The sequence below is a fragment of the Cervus canadensis genome, chromosome 31, assembly GCF_019320065.1.
Source record: "Cervus canadensis isolate Bull #8, Minnesota chromosome 31, ASM1932006v1, whole genome shotgun sequence".
Classification (NCBI taxonomy): domain Eukaryota; kingdom Metazoa; phylum Chordata; class Mammalia; order Artiodactyla; family Cervidae; genus Cervus; species Cervus canadensis.
This window is the reverse complement of record NC_057416.1, coordinates 24,744,457-24,765,008: the sequence shown is the minus strand read 5'-3', so window position 1 is coordinate 24,765,008 and position 20,552 is coordinate 24,744,457. Positions and strand designations below refer to the sequence as shown.

At 45.1% G+C, this 20,552-nt stretch overlaps 1 protein-coding gene across 3 annotated transcripts in view; it reads right to left on the bottom strand.

Moving 5' to 3' along the window:
- The window catches only part of RBPMS (RNA binding protein, mRNA processing factor), a 198,420-nt gene that overhangs the window by 27,800 nt on the left and 150,068 nt on the right, over window positions 1-20,552 (bottom strand). The window lies entirely within an intron of this gene.

Here is a 20,552-nt window from a genome sequence, read left to right as displayed (position 1 = left end):
GCGCCCGAGCCCCGGTCCGTGGCACGGGTCGCATCGCTCTCAGCTGCTGGATCACCTGAATGCCGACCACAGAATTGGAAAAAAAAAAAACCCTCGAGGGCTGGGATGGACTGGGGGTGGTGGGAGAGAGGCTCAAGGGGGGGTGATTCATGTTGTTGGACGGCAGAAACCAACACTGTCAAGCCATTCTTCTCCAATTAAAAATAAATTTAAAATTCGTAAGTAATTAAACCTATTTCATACTTATTTCAAAAGTATAAATTTATACCATATAATAAACATATATAATTATATAGTATTTATAAAAATCAGTAAGTAAAATAAAAGTTTTTAGAAAAGCAGTAAGCATCTGCTTCCTGCCTGGCCTGCTCAGATCTTAGGCTCCGCAGTGGACACGCTGATGTCTTTCCAACTGGAATACGGGGAACCCCCTGAACAGTGGGGACTTCCTGAAGCAAAGAGCAAACAGGGTCCTCCAAGGAAGAGAGAGATCCAGTAGCGATCTCCCGTGAAGACCCATGGCAGAGCCGTTGGGAGAATAGCGGCCGCCCGGCAGGACCAGGAGGACCCCTGACAGACCAGAAGGACTAGAGGACTCCTCTATTCATCGGCACAATGATTACTGGCAAGTACCGTGACCATCCAGCGTTTTCTGTTCAGAAGCACAAGGCCAGACACTGTGATCACAGGGCATTTAAGGTATTCTAAGTTTGGAGGATGGAAACGCAAAGTCTGGGGTGTTCAGATTCAAGGGGTGCTGCACTAAGATCCAAATAAGGGCATTCACTACTGCTGTTGACACTGATTTCATTTTCCAGGGAAAACACGTGAGTTGTGATGCCGACCAGCTGGTCTCAATGTTCCTTGTTCGGCTCCGAGTCCACACGGGTCAGGCTGCAGTTTTGCCAGATTGAAGGGCAAGTGCTGGGATCTCAGAATGCATCAGGAAGCGGCCTGCTGAAGCCACCACACATACACGGGGGTGGGGTATGTCTCAAGGCAGAAATACCCACAGTCAACAGTTACGCATCCGGAACCCGTGAAGCAGCATCTCAGTATGTGCTTTTATCACCTGCCAAAGTCTGGCAGCATGTAGGCCAAGGATGCTCCCTGGGACTGCCAAGGGAGTCAGGAAAGGTGACCCCTAAAGCCATTAGTGACTCTGCCATTCAGGACTTTCCAGAGGTCGACAGTGCACGTGACCCCAGGTCCAGAGAGTCACTTGCTTCCTTCTCGCCATCTAAGCCGCCCCAAATCTTCATTCCAGGTCTCCCCTATCTCCCCAAATTCTGACTCTGGGCAGGATTTGTAGTGTGGGGAGGCGGTTAGAAACAGAAGGTGTCATGCTGAGTGTGAGACCACCCTACAGAATGAGCAGAAGGCAGCCAAGCCCACAGGAGCGTCTCATCAGGCGACGGGTGTGTGCGGGGCTTCTGTCTCCAGCCAGCATGGAAGAGTTTTTGTTTTTTTAAATCAACTCAGTTGTCATTGTGATAACAGTTTCTCTCTCTCTTTTTTAAAATTATTTTTGATGTGGACCACTTTTAAAGTCTTTATTGACTGTTCCAATACCGCTCCTGTTCTATGTTTTGGTTTTCTGGCTGCGAGGCACATGGGAATCTTAGCTCCTGGACCACCAGGGCAGTCCCAGGAAGAGCTTCTGAAAGGATGAGGGGGAGTCAAGGGCTGTTGATGATGACCCTTTAGGGGCCAGGCAGGGGATCTCGACAAGGTGGGCTGATGAGACTCTGGCCACACGGGCACCCCAACTCCCTGTCAACAAGGCTGTCAAAGCGACCTCCTCATGGTGATGGGAACACAGTCTGCTGGTCTAGCTAGGCTGGGAAACCTAGGCCAAAAGAGGGGACGAACAGTTAATTATTTGGATGGGAAAATATTAACATCATAATCCTCTTTAAAGTGATAGGTCTCCACCACCTGCTTCCACAGTTCTAGGGTGTGGAGGTGTGTGTGTAGTTTCTGGAAGGAAATTCCTTACCGAGGGGTTAGCAGAGCCCCGTGATCCCTGTGGTGATGAGACCATATGATTTCCATTAGAGCAACAACTCTTGGGAGAGCCTGGGCTCGTGGAAACCAACCGCTGCCAGAACCAATGCCTCAGATTTTAAACAAACAACCATTCTCAGGAATGGCAGGCTGCGACTGTGGCTGCTGCTGTTATTTCAGCTACCAGGTTATTTTAAGACATTCTGAGTCTGTTTTTAAAAAAGTCAAGAGAGTCTCAAGACCCAGCACAGTCATCTTTCGGCCCATGTTCGTCCGGCCCCACAGTGACAGCAGAGAACGATAACCACCACCCAGGGTTTCTGCTCAGCCTGCTGCCTGAAGGTGAGGGAGCCTTGCAGGGTGCTCTGGGGCTCCCTTCAGAGAGTTTCTAGGAAGTATGTCTTTTAAGGTATCTGATTCTAAAGACCTAGGGTCTGGGTTTCAATCTCAGCCTGATGGAATCTGTGATTTCCAGATCTTTCCACATCTTGTCCTAAAGCTCTACTTCACACTGGACCAGTCACTGATGGACATTTGCACAAAACCTAGCCCACGGATTCCCTGGTGGCTCAGTGGAAAAGAATCTGCCTGCCAATGCAGGAGACATTGCCGAGACAATGCAGAGTTCGATCCCTGGCCCGGGAAGATCGAACATGCTGTTGAGCAACTAAGTCCATGTGCCACAACTACTGAGCCTGTTTTCTAGAGCCCGGGAGAAACTACAGAAGCTATAACACCCTACAGCTCATGCTCTGCAACAAGAGTAACCCCTGTTTGCTGGAACTAAAGAAAAGCCCACAAAGCATGGAGGACCCAGTGCAACCAATAAATAAATACTAAAGCCTAGCCCAGCAGAATGGGGGGCTTGCTTCCAAGTCCTCTCAGCCAGAGGTCCCCAAGTTCCAGGATCTAATGCAATAATAATAGAAAAGTGCAAGATAATTTAATGTGCTTGAAATATCCCCAAACCACCCCTTCCACACCAGTCTGTGGGAAAATTATCTTCTATAAAACCAGTCCCTGGTACCAAAAACATTGGGGACTGCTGTCCTAAATCCCAAATGCAGAGTAATACTATAGTCAGGTAGTGAAAAAGTCCAAGTATTAGTCTATCAGTCGTGTCCAACTCTTTTGTGACCCCATGGACTGTAGATCACCAGGCTCCTCTGTCCATGGGATTTCCCAGGCAAGAATATTGCAGTAGGTAGCCATTCCCTTCTCCAGGGGAATCTCCCCAACCCAGGGATCGAATAGGGGGTCTCCTGCACTGCAGGCAGATTCTTTACCATCTGAGCCACTAGGGAAGCCCCAGTGAAGCAAAGCCTAAGATAAGAGATCAGGGGGGACGTACACTGGGTAAATCCTTTGCTCCAGCTCATCAGCTCTCCCTTCTCCTCTTAGAATGGAATCCGGAGTTACGGTAAATGTTAAGAGGCACGTGGAAGGTTGGTCAGGAGGAAGATGAACTCAGGGTATCAGCGGAGATGCTCTGTGTGGTGAGTGCAGAGACAGGAGGGCAGCGAACGGGTGACTACCAACACATCCTCCAGGCAGGAGCCAGGTCTTACTCTGCACCCCCGGCCCGGCTCTGAGCCTGGCATTCAGCATGCAGTCATGCTTGCTACACTGAACAGCACCTGACAGAAAATCCCAAAACTTCTTTAAAGAGATACCACTGTTTTCTTTGTTAAAGGAATTGAGGGAATAGCCAGAGGAACTAGATCTAAAATTTCTCAACCCTGGCACTGTCTGTCACATGCACCCAAAATATTGAGCCAAGGGAGGCTCAAATCAGAGCAAGTGTTTTGGAGCTGGAGTTTTCAAAGTTAAAAATAAAAGCAATGGAACCTTTTTTCAAACATGTTTCCCAGAAATTCTTTTTTAATAGAAGTCAAGCGGTCTGGGCTGACTCTCTGGTGGTCCTGGCTGGAGGAACTCCACTCCCGTGACAGTTCCCGGAGAACACCAGGGTTCTGGAGGTAACTGTTTGAAAACCACTCCTCCAGTGGTTCTCATCCAGGGGCCCAGTTTTTAAAGCAAGCTCCTCTTCCAAATCTCTGAAGTCTGAATTCACTCCTACAGTTCCTGGAAACCCCTTGCAGAGAGGGCAAAAAGCAGGCCTCCCAGCCCGACTTCAATGGCCAAGGTACCAGGGAGCGCTGAGGCCAAAGGGGATCCCGAGTGAGGTTTAATGACTTCCCCTGTGGCTCAGATGGTCAAGAATCTGCCTCCAACATGGGAGACCCGGGTTCAACCCCTGGGTTGAGAAGATCCCCTGGAGAAGGGAATGGCAACCCACTTCCATGCCTAGAAAACCCCATGGACAGAGGAGCCTGGCAGGCTACAGTCCATGAGGTTGCAAAGAGTTGGACACAACAGAGCGACTAACACTTAATGGTCTCATGAGTGAGGGGCTGAGAAATCTGACCCAAGCCACACAGCAGGTAAAGTAACAGCAAGAAAGATAAACAACCCAGGTAAGACTTATTCATGGCCTTCCCCGTGTTCTAAGGTGGAGCTGCCCAGCGGCACGGCAGCCCCCCCAGAGCGCTATATTGGGGGCCAGTGCTTCTCAAAAGGTGCTCCCCAGACCAGCAGCACGGGAGAAAGGCAAGTTCTCCGCTCCACCCCAGACCCACTGAATAGGGAATGCTGCCCTCCAGGTGATCCTGGCACACACTTCACTCTGAGAACCGCTAACGTCAGTAGCTACCTGAGTAAAGCCTGGGGTATTTTGCTTTCAAAGTGCTGTGACATAGTACCTGTGGAATAAACGAATGAGACACTCCAGGACAGAAGATGCAAATGAAAGTGATCATCCTGGACTTGCTCTGTGAAGAGAAACTGGAGGGTCAAAGTAGACCCAGCCTGGCATCCCTTGCTTGGCTCAGCTGTTGTTTAGTCGCTCAGTTGTGTCCATCTCTTTGTGACCCCATGGACTGATGGACTGTAGCCCTCTAGGCTCCTCTGTCCATGGGATTTCACAGGCAAGAATACTGGAGTGGGTTACCATTTCCTCCTGCAGGGGATCTTCTTGACCCAGGGGTCAAACCCATGTCTCCTGTGTTGGCAGGCGGATTCTTTACCGCTGAGTCACTAGGCTCAGAGCTACCCATGGGTGACAGAGCCATAGAGGCACAGGGGAGGTGGCCGGCCCGGGGCAGGATCACACCTGGAAAGGAGGAGTTCACAAGAACACCGCCACTTCACTGAGAGGCTGAAACTCCCTGAAAACGCACACGCTCTCCTCTGATGCAAGGAGGTAGTAAGCTGAACGAGCTTTTTTGCATCTGTATGCTTTTTTTGCTGCTGTTGTTGCTAACGTGGTTTGAGAAAATTGTAATAGGTAAAGAGCTGGGTTTTCCATAGAGCAAGCCCTTCACCTGACCACCCCCCGGAAGGAGCAGAGCTCAGGCGGGCTTCACCTTCCTTAGTCTCGGCCCATCCTGTGCCAATTTAGTAGGAAAGCAAGGCTAAAACAAGAGAACCTCTGATGGCCTGAGCCCGTGGGGATGACTTGGGAGTCAGCGAGGCTGAGTGAGCCAGGGCCCAGGGAGCAGAGAGAGATCAGGAGGCCTGGACTTTTGTCTGGGCCCAAGTCGACCCTCCTGAAAGGCTGGCTCAACTCTTTCGCATTGCCCCAGAACTGGTCACATCCTTTCTCCTTCTGCACCACTGAGGATACACGCAGTTGTTGGGTCTCCCTTTTCTTAGCATAGGAAGATGCAACCAGAACAGTTCAAACTGAATTCTAACAAACAAGGCACAGATTCCCCAATTTGACCCTCCAATCTCTTTGAAATGAAATAACTGCAAAGTCTCTGATGAAGGTTTAACCCCAAAGAGCTCCTGAAGATCACCCAGTCTGCCTTTTCTTCGGGATGAGGAAACAAGGAGGCAGACAGGGGAAGTTTCCAGTCTAAGGTCACGCTGAAACTCAGGTGAAGATGAAGGACTCTTAGAAACAATGGAGATCAAGAGGAACAAGGAGAAGCTTTAAAGGACATAACCTTCGTACAGCAGAGAACACAAGGCCCAAGAACTTTAAGTCAGCGTCTACTTTGTTTCTTGGATATTTCTATTTGGAAATATTCCACAGCCGTATCATGCTCAATATTTACAAAAGGAAACATACTCCCTCCAATGGCCTGTCTTCCTTGGTCCCAGATTTCAGTAAAAGATGCTGCTTAGATGTCCAAGCCAGGATGACTTGGAAGTCACCCTACCCTCATCCAATCTTTCACCAAGGTCCTATTGAATCTATCTCATCACATCACTTTAATCCTAACTACCATCACTGGATTACTGAAAAGGCTTCCTGCACCCAAGAACTTTAAAATATATGATTCAGTACTGTCACTCCCCAGCTTAAAACCTTTGTATGATTTCCCTTTGATGTCTGGATAGTTTGTGAATCCCCTAGCCCCTCCAGCCCTTACTCTCACCGGGTTTTCCCTCCTGGTCTAGGATCAGTGAGTTATTCACCTGGCTTGACCATACATGGTTCCCTTCCCACTTCTAGGTCTAGTACATACACATCCCTTCTGTCAGGCATGCACCTTCCTTTCACCTGGTGTAACTCTTATTCATTCTTTAAAGGACTCCCCTTAGATGTCACTTCCTAGAGGGTAGAAGGGAGGTGACAACGACCATCTTTGGGGCCATTAGAATCCTCTCTGTGTTCTTGTGGAGTGTCTTATTAGTTGTAGCATGCGGGAACTTTAGTTGAGCCATGTCAGATCTAGTTCATGACCGAGGCGCGAACCTGGGTACCCTGCATTGGGAGCACAGAGTCTTAGTCTCTGGACCATCAGCAAAGTCCCTTCTCTCTGTGTTTTGCTACATTCTGCACCTCCCAGTGTCAGAGACACCCTCTGCTTACCCTGGTGCCTAGACCAGTACATCAGAAGGTATTAAGAAGTCAACTATTTGCTGTGTATTTGATAAAATGAATTGAGAAACAAAAAAGAGAAATTGCCCTTTAGGAGGAAATTATCAAATTGTAGATTAATTCAACTCTGTGTGGGAGAGAAATAGGCAGGGACAGAGGATGAAGGTGAGAGCATGCAAATCCTTTTTTTTTTTTTGGCTATACCGCACAGCTTGTGGGATCTTAGTTCCCAGACCAGGAATTGAACCCATGTCCCCTGCAGTAGAAGCACAGAGTCTTAACCACTGGACTGCCAGGGAAGTCTCCAAATGCTACCTTTTAAGATTATACTTCAACCCTGTATTAATAACACCTATTTTCATGCTTTTTATACACAGCTGAGAGACTGTGTATATAATAGTTGCACATCATTATTCCAAATCCATATTAAAAACTCTCAAGACAGACTTCAGAGAAGTGGAGAAGACTCTACTCCAGTGGCTGAGACTCTCTGCTCCCAATGCAGGAGGCCTGGGTTCCATCCTTGGTCAGGGAACTTGATCCCACATGCTGCAACTATGACCTGGCACATTCAAATAAATATTTTTTTAAAAAATCTCTGGAGAAAGGGACAGGAATGGATGTCTTATTTTAATGATGAGAAAAATTTCAGTGTCTGAACTGGGATTAGAACACAGGTCCCATGTCTTGGGCTTTCCTGGTGGCTCAGACAGTAAAGAATCTGCCTGCAACGTGGGAGACTCGGGTCCAATTCCTGGGTAGGGAAGATCCCCTGGAGAAGAGAATGGCTACCCAGTCCAGTATTGTGGCCTGGAGAATTCCATGGACAGAGGAGCCTGGTGGGCTACAGTCTATGGGGTCACAAAGAATCAGACATGACTGAGCGATTACCACTTTCACTTATTTTCACCCACATCTCATGGTTCCGGCTCCCTGGAGCACAAGTGGTCTTCACCTCCAGCATTCAGCATACTCAATATACTAGAACAAACTTCACGAGAGCCTGCCTGATAGATGAAGAATTCAGCCAGAAAAAACAGCAGCCATGTCATAGAAGGCCCAAGTATGATGAAAAATTCCAAACAAGAAAAATAAATCCAGGACTCTGTTAAGCAAGCAACTCCTACTCACATACCTCCGCAAGCAGTTGATCCAAGTTTGTTAAGCAAACCCTTCAAAAACCAGCCTTACGAGGCCCACTCTTTTGAGGACTATCCCATTAGGACATGCTCTTCTGTTAGGGCTAAGAATACAGTCCACTCCCAGTTTCAGTGGCCGAGCGCAGGGCACTCAGGCTCTAAGGGGTTGAAGAGTGTCCCCACTAAAATTCATGTCTGCTTGCAACCTCAGAATGTAACCTTTTGGATAACACGAATTTTGGAGATTTAATTATTTAAGGATCTTGAGATGAAATCATCCTAGATTTGGTGGTGGGCTTAAATCCAAAGACTGATGTCCTTATAAGAAGAGCAGAGGACATAGAGAAGCAGGTGATGTGAAGATGAGGACAGAGGTTGGATGATGCAGCCACAAGCCAAGGAATCACTAGAAGCTATGAGATGCACGGGACGGTCTGAGTTTCCAGAAGAAGCCTACACTGTGAATGCCTTGACTTCAGACTTCCCTCCTCCTAATCGGTGAGAATATATCTCAGTTGTTTTCAGCTACCCTTCTGGTGGGAATTTGTTATCATGGCCCAAACCATGGCCATGTTTTTTGGTTCCCACAAAAGGTCACATACTTCATCAGCTCCCCAAGAAGGTAAGTGTAGGGGGACAAGCAAAAGATTCGTTGAAAAGTTCAAAAGGATGTGATACCAATCATGACTGTAGTTTGTGTGTTCTGCACAGGGAGCCAGCTGCGTTCAGTGCTGGAGACCCCAGGAAAAATCAATCAGTGCTCAGCACCCCCTCTACTCTACCTGCTCTTTTTTTGAAATTAGTATTTATTCTGCTGCACTGGGTCTCAGTTGTGGCACTCAGGCCAGGGATCAAACCATATCCCCTGCACTGGAAAGCAGATTCTTAACCAAGGGACCACCAGCGAAGTCCCTCTGCCTGCTCTGTAATCCAGTTCTTGGCCATTTCCTTTGCTTCAATTACTAATTCAATTTAGGATAATTCCTAAGTCTTCAGTGGAAAAAGTTACAAAAAGTGGAAAAAAAGTGGAAGCAGTGATAGATTTTACTTTTTTAGGCTCTAAAAATCACTGCAGAAGGTGACTGCAGCCATAAAATTAAAAGACATTTGCTCCTTGGAAGGAAAACTATGACAAACCTAGATAGTGTATTAAAAAGCAAAGACATTACTTTGCTGACAAAAGGTCTGTACAGTCAAAGCTATGGTTTTACCCAGTAGCTGTGTACAGATGTGAGAGCTGGACCATAAAGAAGGCGGAGTGCCTGAGAATTGATACTTTCACACTGTGGTGTTGGAGGAGACTCTTGAGAGTCCCTTGACTGCAAGAAGATCAAACCAAGGAATCCTTAAAGAAATCAACCTGGAATGTTCATAGGAAGGACTGATGCTGAAGCATCAATACTTTAGCCATTTGATGTGAAGAGCCAACTCACTGGAAGAGACCTTGATGTTGCGAAAGACTGAGGGCAAAAGGAGAAGGGGCAAAAGAGGATGAGATGGTTAGATATCACCAATTCAATGCATGCGAATTTGAGCAAACTCCAAGGGACAGCGGAGGACAGAGGAGCCTGGCAGACTGCAGTCCATGGGGTCGCTAAGTTGGACACAACTCAGTGACTGAACAACAACATAAATCTACAGCTACGATTTCCTCTTCAGTGCAGACATCCTAAATACATTCAAGTCAACTCATCCAAAAATGCACTCATTATCACTCATAAACCAATGCCTCTTTATACCTCCCCACACTCCATTATCCCATCCGTTCAGGTACAAGCCTCTTTCATTTCTCATATCCAATGACTAGAGTTTTAACACACTAAAGATGATGACAGAGACGAACAATAATAAGAGAAGCAAGAAAGTAGCTAATGTTTATGGAGCGTATCTTGCATGACACCCACCATGCTCATGCCCCTGGGGGAGGCAGAGGTACTCAGGGGTTCCATTCCTCGTCCACTGGCTCACAGCAAGTGACAGAACCAGAGTGTGAATCAGTTATCTCCAGACCCTCCACTTCTCTCCCTATTCACACGGTGACACTTCCTCCATGCCTTTCTCATAACTATCTTTCCCTTTCCACCCTTATTTCTACCACTTGAATGAGGTTCCCAGCTGGACTCTTCTTGACTTTTAAACTGGTTTCCTAATGACTTCCACAGTCTTTCCACTCACATTCTTCTCTCCTAACACATATTCCTAGAGCAACCCTTTAAACCTGCAGGCTAACCCAGACCAAAAATGGTATGCCAAGGAAATTCCAAAAGCAAGCTGGTCTTTATTCAACTGGGGTACCTCCCCTCCAGTTAATGGTTTTTGGGCCGGGCCAAGAGCAGTCACTGCTCCCAGGGTCCCATTCTTTCCTTACTGGGCAGATGTTCCATGTCAAACTACCTTCCAGTCTAGGACAGAGGATGAGATGGTTGGATGGCATCACTGACTCAATGGACATGAATTTGAGCAAGCTCCAGGAGTTGGTGATGGACAGGGAAGCCTGGCATGCTGCCGTCCATGGGGTGGCAAGGAGTCAGACACAACTGAGCAACTGAACTAAACTGACCCTTGACCTGAGTGCGGAAGGAAACCCAGAGAACAAGCTGCAGGAAAACTGTTTCTCTGGTGACTTGATTAAAGTCATCACTGTTACAGCCTCTTGCTCATCAGAATGGGACATTTTCATACTTCTTCCTTCCTGAGACCTGGAACTGCAGGGTGGAGGATCACCCAGAACTTCCCTAGCAATTTCCCACTCAGACATCGCAACTGAACTTTTAGGGTTTCTCTCTGAGAGCCTGTCAACAAGGAATTAACTGCAATCAAATCTAGATGTTTAACGGGAGCTCTATTTCCAGAAAGCACTGGTGGTTTTATGTTTGTTCGTTTTTGTTTTTGTTTTTGTTTTTTTAATATATTTGGCTGCGCTGGGTCTTATTTGCAGCTTTCTGGAACTTAGTTGAAGCATGAGGTATCTTAGTTCCCTGGGATTGAACCTGGGCCCCTTGCATTGGGAGCATGGAATCAGCCATTGGACCACAAGGGAAATCCCAAGCGTTGGTTTTCTATCATATAAACAACATAAAGGGCTTCCCTGGTGGCTCAGATGGTGCGCCAACTGCCTGCCAAAGCAGAAGACCCAGATTCAATCACTGGGTCACGAAGATCCCCAGGAGGAGGAAATGGCAAGCCACTCCAGACTTCTTGCCTGGAGAATCCCAAGGACAGAGGAGCCTGGGGGGCTACAGCCCATGGGGTCGCAAAGAGTTGGGCACGACTGAGCAACTAATAGACACACATACAACATAAAACCTCACCCAGCTCTCCTCTGCTAGAGACCCAGGTAAGCTTCATGAAGACAGAATACTCTCAAGAATCCACTAGATATTCCCTACTAGCGATTATACTATTAATAGCTGTATTTACTAACGTGCCCTTTTCACAGTGTCTGGAGCAAAGGAGGAACCCGATAAATATTCCCTGAATGGATATATCTTTCCTTTTACACAGCACACCCCCTCCCTCCTCTATAATCATCCAGAACTGTATTGTCAGGTAAAATGTTTCTTCTGCCTCTTTTGCTGCCTAAACAGACTTCTCCATCTGTGGTAGCTAATTTAATTATAAAGGGATCTCAGAACTGTCCAGAAGAGTGGGTGTGTGGCTGTCCATGGGACCAGCCACATAGCAGATGGTCAGAATAAGGGTATTTATACAGTACATACTTGGTGCAAAATATTTTCCAGACTTGAACCTATTTATTTGCCAAAACATCCTTATGAGGTACTGCGATTATTACTCCACGTCACAAAAGCAGGATCTAACTAAGGGTTTAGAGAGATGAAGTGACAGGCACAGGGCCACGCAGCGGGGAGGAACGGGGCCATGGTCTGAATACACGCAGTTCGGCTACAGAGCTCATGCTCTGACCCACTGTTAAAACGGTGGGTTTTTTTTTCTCCTAGCCAAACATCTTCCCCACAAGCCATAAAGTTTCACTTTGCAAGTTAGAAAAGACAGGTCACCACCTTCAAAAACAAAGAAGAAACAAAACACTACTTTAGGGGTGGCTGAATAAATATCACAAGAGGTCATTTTGGCAACATGACAATTCTGGTCGGCGTCTCTGGGCACTGATGGTGCGTAATGAACACTTAATTTTTAAAATTTCTAATAAAAAGAAAAGCATGGTCATAAGGTAAAATTAAAAAAAAAAATATTTCTTTGATGCGGACCAATTCTCAAGTGTTTATTGAACTTGCTACAATACTGCTTCTGTTCCGTGTCTTGGCTCCTTGGCCAGAGGCGGAACCCACCACACCCCCTGCATTGAAAGGCAAGGCCTTAACCACACTGGACACCAGAGAAGTCCCCAGTCATAAGGTAATTTTGACATGAGTTCTACAAAAGTAGTTAGGAGACATAGAATACGTAGATAAGCACTAAGTAAGGGAGCGAGAAGGCGTGAGAAATTACAGGTGTGGATCACAGAGATGGTAGATGAGAAATGATAACAACGTGTGCTTTACTGAGAATACTGGCGGGAGTAGAAAGAAAGCAGAAGAAATTTCTTGCTCTGTTTAAAAAGTATTTAAGGAAAAAATAACCACTTTGTGCTTCAGTAAAACTTCCACTTGCTACTGACTTCCTGGGGCATAGATGTATTGACATCATTTGCTGGGGGAAGAAAGTGAGGAAGGGAGAGATGTTCACAAGAACATACATGCATAGGTGTCTTTTAATAAAACTGCTGTTTGGATACATCTCTGCTTAGTTATTGGAGGAGGAAATGGCAACCCACTCCAGTATTCTTCCCTGGAGAATTCCATGGACAGAGGAGCCTGGCAGGCTATTGCAGGGCTGCTGTCCATGGGGTCGCAAAGAGTCGGACACAACCGAGCAACTAACACTACACTATTTAGTTACACAAAGAGATAATCTACAGAACTGTTTCATTAAATGATAAGCTCCCTGAGCGCAGGGCCTGTGTCTCTTTTGCTCACCACAGTATCCCCAGTGCCTAGTATAGTATATTTATCTAACAGAAATTTATCTTTTTTTTCTCCTCCTTTTTGGTTTAGCCACACCACAAGGCATGTGGGATCTTTAGTTCCTTGACTAGGCATCAAACCTCCACCCCCTGCACTGGAAATGCAGAGTCTTAACCACTGGATGGCCAGGGAAGTTCATCATTTTTGATAAATGCTCTGTTAGGCATAAATCTTTGCATATGCTGATTTTCTCTGAGGTAAATTCTAAGAGCGAAAATGACTGTGTCAAAGGTGATGAGAATTTTTAAGGACCTTGATACATCTTTCTGTTGAAATGTTGTGTTGAAATGTTTCAACAGATATTCCCAACAGAAACAGAAATATTTGTACCAGCTTTTAGTATGCCAATATTGGAGATTATTATTACAAACAAAACTAAACAAACACGGACAATTTTAGAAACAAAAAAACCTCTCCATTATATTAATAAGTTAACCAAGCTGAACTCACACATTGCCAGATTCTTACTTGGAGCAGGTGCTGCCTAGGAAAGTCCTCATTAACGCATGCTGATCTCTTAAAAAAAAATCCAGGAAGGACCAAATAATCTTCCTGGCAGCTCCCATAATAGCATGGGTACTCTAACTACTGCTCCTATCACTTGCATTGAAAATGATCTCTTTCTGTATCTTTCTCCCTCCCCAAGTTGTAATCTCCTACTCCCATCACTTCTGTCTGGCACACGAAAGATATTCGATCAAAGTTTATTAAATCTAGGGAATTCCCAAATGGTCCAGGGGCTAGGACTCCTCTCACTTTCACTGCTGAGGGTGCCAGTTCAATTCCTGGACGCGGAACTAAGACCCAGCAAGTCACAAGGCATGGCCGAGTAGAGTTTATAAGAGAATGTGCACAGTTTTGAGGGAAATAGTACGACATTAAAACAAAGTCTGTTAAATTTAATTGATGTTACTAAGTGCCTGCAACTTATTACACTGTCAAGCGCATGTAAAATTGACAAATAATCAACCCAAACGATGTATAATTTGGCACATTCCCTTGACTTTTAAGAAAATATCAGTCTAAATCTGCACAGGCTCTGGTCCTGGAAATAAAGGCAGACATTTTAATAATCTGTCATAGCTGTCCATTTTTAAAAGCTTGAAGATGACTCTAGTAGCTGATGAAGCAGAACCTCAAAATACACCTGAGGCAGTGATCCCCAAGGCTTTCTGAAACCAGGGACTGGTTTTGTGGAAGACACTTTTTCCATGGATGGGGAGTGGGTGGGGCGAGGATGGTTTGGGAATGATTCGGTGCGTTCTATTTGTTGTGCACTTTATTTCTATTGTTATTTCCTAGGCTCCAGCTCAGTGCATTAACTCATTAGATCCCAGAGGTCGGGGACCCCTGCCTTAGAGGACAAACAATACAAATCCACACACAGGCAGTAGCACGCTGGCCTCTGGGCCACGTGAGGCATTTCTGAATGAAGCTGTGTCTGAATTGAGCCCCTGCTCTCATCCCTTCCCACCTGCTGCTCTATGAGCTCAGAAACTCCATCCCTCTCGGTTCTCCATTGATGTCCACTGCTGGTCCTGGGACATCAATGCTGTATGTATGTATGTATGATGCGCCCTTGACTGATCCACAGGGAAGGACGAGAATATTCACAAGCCATTGGCAGAGTGTCACATCTTGAGTGCACAGAGGAGAGGTGGGTGGGCCAGCCTGGTAAAACCCGTGTCATCCCTGCTCCCTTCTCTGGTTCTCGCATGTCAGATCAGTCGCAGTCTGTAGTTTACTATTCTGAAAATAATTCTGAGTTCAATATGCACGGCTATGTCAAAAAGTTCCAAGCATGCTTTTTGTAAAACTCAAGGAAATTTACCCTTTTGGAAGTAAGGAAAAAATAGGCACTAGCTTATGCTAATATTGTATCTCAAGGGGCCTTTCCAATCACTGAAAAGGTACAGCCTCTAGACCAAAAGATGTTGGTCCTACATAAGACCCACTGAAGTAAAATGTCATCATTTCAGAGTTTCTTGGGTGAAACTATAATTTGGACTCCTAGAACTTCAAATTCAAATTGCAATTATAAAATTGAACACACAGCAAAAAAGAAAAAATAAAAACCAAAACACCCAAACATTAAAAACAGAAGCAATATTTTAAGAAATTCAATGAAGACTTAAACAATGGTCCACATTCAAAAAAAAAAAAAAAAACCCTCTATAAAAAATAAATAAAATTGAGCACATTACTTAACCTAGAGGCAGCTGTCTAATTTATCACCTTCCTGACTGAGGTGGCTTGGGCACTTTACTGCAATCACTGCCATCACCACCTCACCCGTGCCCTTCAGGCTTTCAAAGCCCAGGGGGCATGACAGCCGCATCGCATGCATGGTGAATGTCAAAAAAGCCCCTACACGAGCACGCTTTCCCAAACTCTCCTTGCCCTGGTCCCTGAATGACACTTGGAAAGTGAGGAGGAACATTTGAAATAACGAGGCCATTTATTCCTCATGGCACTGTGGTGATTGTCATTTGGTAATATTAAAAAGCGAACTGAGGGACTTCTCTGGTGGTCCAGTGGTTAAGACCACCTTGCAATGCAGGGGGCTGCAGGTTCAATCCCTGGTCTGGAAGTGAAGATCCCACATGCCTTGAGGCCAAAAACCAAAGCATAAAACAGAAGTAATACTGTACCAGATTCACTACAGACTTTAACAATGGTCCACATTAAAAAATGAACTGAATGAAATATCATCATCACTGTCTTTACTTAAAATCAGATTATCTCAGCACCAGAACGCTGATGGATATAGCAAAGGCTGCTTAAACATTTTTCTGTGCCAAGGTGTTTTAACATTTCTTTCAGGAGGTTAGAAATCAATTACTTAAATAGGAAGTCTCATACCTCCCATTACTGCGAACTCTGAAAAATTTATAGGATGATAGCCATCAGAACATTTCCTGTCCACAGGTAACATAGTTGAGAACATGTAGAACTCGCTCTCAATGCATTCAGTTTTATAATCTAGTGACCTCAGAGGAAAACCAATACAAACAAAATCCCACTTCCAGAAACATCTGTTGCAAAGACTGCTCTCCCTGGTCCCCTGTGCTCTCAGAAGTGACACAGGTCTCACTTGACCACTGAAGGGCGCAATCCCATCTGCACACTCTAGGATGGCGCTGAATAAACTGCTTTCTAAGCCACAAGCTGGATGAAATAATTGGTGGCCTGCAGCTAACAACAGCAACGAAGACTAACAGCAACAGCGACTAGGACGCCTCTCGCTTTCACTGCTGAGGGTGCCAGTTCAATTCCTGGACACGAAACTAAGATCCAGCAAGTCATAGGCATGGCCGAGTAAAGTTTACAAGAGAATGTGCATGGTTTCAAGGGAAATAGTACCAGCATGAATGAATATAGCCCACGGGATGCAAAAATGTCAATTTAGTCAGGGCACAGGTGGCCCTAGTGGTAAATGACTGCCAATGCAGGAGATATCAGAGATGAGGGTTCCATCCCCCGGTTGGGAAGATCCCCTGGAGAAGGTAAGGCAACCCACTCCAGTATTCTCCAGGATATTCAGTATTATCCAGGATAATCCCATGGATAGAGGAGCGTTGAAGTCCACAGGGTCACCAAGAGTCAGACACGACTCAGTATGCACACTGCCATTTTCTCACATTTGATATCATCTCTGTCAATGGCTTCAACACATATTTGCTAGGTACCTACTGTGGGCCAGATGCCAGGTGAATGCTATCGTTTAAAACTTCTCTACCCCAAATTCGGGACAGTATGATGAGCCACAGAGAAACCTCATTATCTACACAATTGAAATGTGTGCTCTGCTTAGTCACTAAGTCATGTCCGACTCTTTGCGACCCCATGGACTATAGCCCGTGAGGCTCCTCTGTCCACAGGATTGGGATTCTCCAGGCAAGTATACCAGAGTAGGTTGCCATGCCCTCCTCTAGGGGAACTTCCTCAGGGATCAAACCCAGGTCTCCCACATGGCAGGCAGATTCTTCCAGCTGAGCCACCAGGGAAGGTAATTCCTACTTAATTGATGTATCTTGGTGATTTCGGGGTGGGGAAGAATGTATTTGAAAAACAACTATTTGGAAATGGAATTTATTAATTTCAAGATGGCGGGCAGTTAGGATGATGTGATCTGTCATCTGGAAAGTGTTGGAACAGCTATATACTCTCCAGGGAGTCAGCAAATGGTCACCAAAAAGGACTGGACAAGGGAAGAATAAATGACCTTCTTGGATCAGTGGTACACATAACGTAATTCCAAAAATACGGTGAAAAGTTCCCATGGCACAAAGGAGCTCAACTCAATGCTCTGTGATGACCTAGAGGGATGGGACGAGAGGGAGATGGGAGAGAAGCTCAATAGGGAGGAGATATATGTATACATAGAACCGATTCACTTCAGTTATACGTACAGCAGTTGTATGTACAGTTATATTGTACAGCAGAAACTAACACTGTAATGCAATTATACTCCAATTAAAAAAAAAAAAGTTTCACCTGAAAGTCAAACTAGTGTTTCTCTCCTACGTCTTAGCTGTAAACGTTGCTAGCTGTGTCATCTTGGACAATTTATCTAATTTAATTTCTCTGAGCCTCAGTTTCCTCAGATAAAAATACAGACTATCAAATAGGTTCAGCATAGAACGGAACTGAAAATTTGGGATGCAGTCAGTAAACGTACCGTAGCACACAGGGGTAGCTAACAACAACAACATAATCCTATGACATTAGCATAGGAAAGGAAGTGACGACAAGGTCTGGGAGTGTAATGATGTCTATGCTATACGAAATCTATGCTGATGACAAGAAATTTCCTTAGTCCATCAAGTTGTCTGGGGCTGTACCTTCCTGGAGGAGAGAGCATGGAGTGGTGCTTTGGAATGTGTGCCTCAGCCACTCTTCATGTTTCTTCCTCACTCTTCCATGCCTAATTTTTGTTGTTGTTAATGTTTCATGTGGCATGTGGGATCTTAGTTCCCCGACCAGGGATTGAACTTGCATCCCCCTGCATGTCCAGGTTAACTGCTGGCTTGCCAGGGAAGTCCCCTGTGCTTCATGTTTACTGTTCAACTCTTAACTGAAGTGAAAGTCGCTCAGTTGTGTCTGACTCTTTGTGATCCCATGGACTACACAGTCCATGCAATTCTCCAGGCCAGAATACTGGAGTGGGTAGCCTTTCCATGGACAGAGGAGCCTGGTGGCCACAGTCCACGGGGTCACAAAGAGTTGGACACGACTGAGCGAATAATACTTTTTTTCCTTTCTCTCTTTTTACTAGGAATAAGTTGATGATCACTAGAAGATACAGCTTTGTTAACTATATGACATTTACTCTTTTATTTTTAAAACAACATTGCTCTTTTCTAATAGCACAAGGCTTCCTTTTCAAGAAGTCTCACTGCCCTTCAGCTTCTCTAAGAGAATCTGATCTGCTCAAAGGTCCACTTAACCTCATAAACATAACTGGCCAAGTACCTCTGGAGACTGATCTAACCTCCCCGGTCACCCAATTCCACCAGCTATGACAGGACTAAGTTACAAGAGCAGCTCCAAAGTTGATGCAGGTCCCTAACTGGTCAAACTGTATTTTCCCTTTTTTCTCCATCTCTTTGCCTCATAAAAATCAGAAAGATTTAAGCACCAAGTTTAAGAACAACCATAAGAAAAAACCTACATCTTAACTGTGCAGGAGGTGAATAGCCACAGTGTTGACTTTGCAGTAAGATAAACAGTAAAAACTTGGCAAGCACTACTTATACAATCCCCCCCCACCACCTGCCTCATTCCTGAAGATTGCACTCATTCTTGGGATGTGAATGACAGAAGAGTTCATCTGAGAGAACAGGGCACCCTAACCTAGTTAGAAGTCGTGAAATACTTAAAGACAACTGGAAGGATTAACCTAACTGAGCTTCTTCACTTGAAGGAAAGAGTATTTCTATTGCATGAGGATCTCAGGTTTGAGATGATCAGATTACCTTCAAACTCTAAAAGGTCACCTGTTTGTTGTTCAGTTGCTAAGTCGTGTCTGACTCTTTGCAGCCCATGGACTGCTGCATGCCAGGCTCCCCTGTTCTTTACTACCTCCCAGAGTTTGCTATCATTCACGTCCATTGAGCCAGTGATGCTATCTAACCATCTCATCTCCTCTGTGGTCCCCTTCTCCTTTGTCTTCCATCTTTCCCAGGGTCCTAAAAGCCCCTTCAATCAGGGTGTTTTCCAATGAGTCCTCTCATTGCATCAGATGGCCAAAATATTGGAGCTTCAGCATCAGTCCTTCCAGTGAATATTCAGGGTTGATATCCTTTAGGATTGACTGCCTTTGATCTCCTTGCAGTCCAAGGGACTCTCAAGAGTCTTCTCTAGCTCCACGGTTTGAAAGGATCAATTCTTCAGTGCTCAGCCTTCTTTATGGTACACTCTCACGTCTGTACATGACTACTGAAAAAAACATAGCTTTGACTATACGGACCTATGTCAGCAATTTGATGTCTCTGCTTTTTGATATGCTGTCTAGGTTGGTCATAGCTTTCCTTCCAAGGAGCAAGCGTCTTTTAATTTCATGGCTGCAGTCACAGTCTGCAGTGATTTTGGTTGCCTGTTAGTGTTAGTCTTTTCCAGTTTTACACTAATACATAAAACTAGGGAAATCTGTATGAGAGAGTTAGGAGGAAGGCTGGCTGGCGGCCCTGACATGACTTTGGAACCAAGGAGTCTGTGGGACTTCTCCACCACCTCAGAGTCAGATACCAGAACACCTTGACAGTGGAGAGGACTTGTCCAAACCATCCTGGTGCCACGGAGTTTTCTCACAGATCTAGAACTGGGAGCTGGTTAACCAAGGTTTTGTTTTGTTTTTTAAATTGAGAGGGAGAACCTTATTGTTCAAATCTGGAGGGTGGTTAAATAATTTTAAAATGGCATATTATTATAGCCATTGAAAAGGATGATATGAGAAATCTGTATCTATAAATACGGGAAAATGTTGACAAAACACTAAAAAAGAAAACAGGTTACAGAACAACATGAGGTCGCAAAAGAGTTGGCTATCATTTAGGGACTAAAAACAACCACAACTGGAGTAAGTTAGTAACTTCTTTAAGGTCAAACTGCCTCATCTGAAAATTATTACAGAGAAAAAGGGGACGAGAAGGAGGAAGGGAGTGCCTGTTGGCATAGGCTGTCATGAGAATTAAATAAGGCAATGTAAAAGATTTAGAAAAGTCCTTGTGGATGTAACACATATTCAATGATATTATTGGGATTACTTCTGGATAGTGGATTTTACAGTTTCTTAATTTTATACCTGTTAAATCTTATGTCAGTAAAAATATACAGAAGAAAAATATCTAAACCTCAGCAAATGAGCCACTTAAACAATTACTAAAAAAGGGGGTGTGTGTGGATATATGTATATGTATTGACTTGGCTGTATGCCTGAAACTAACACAACACTGTAGATCAACTATA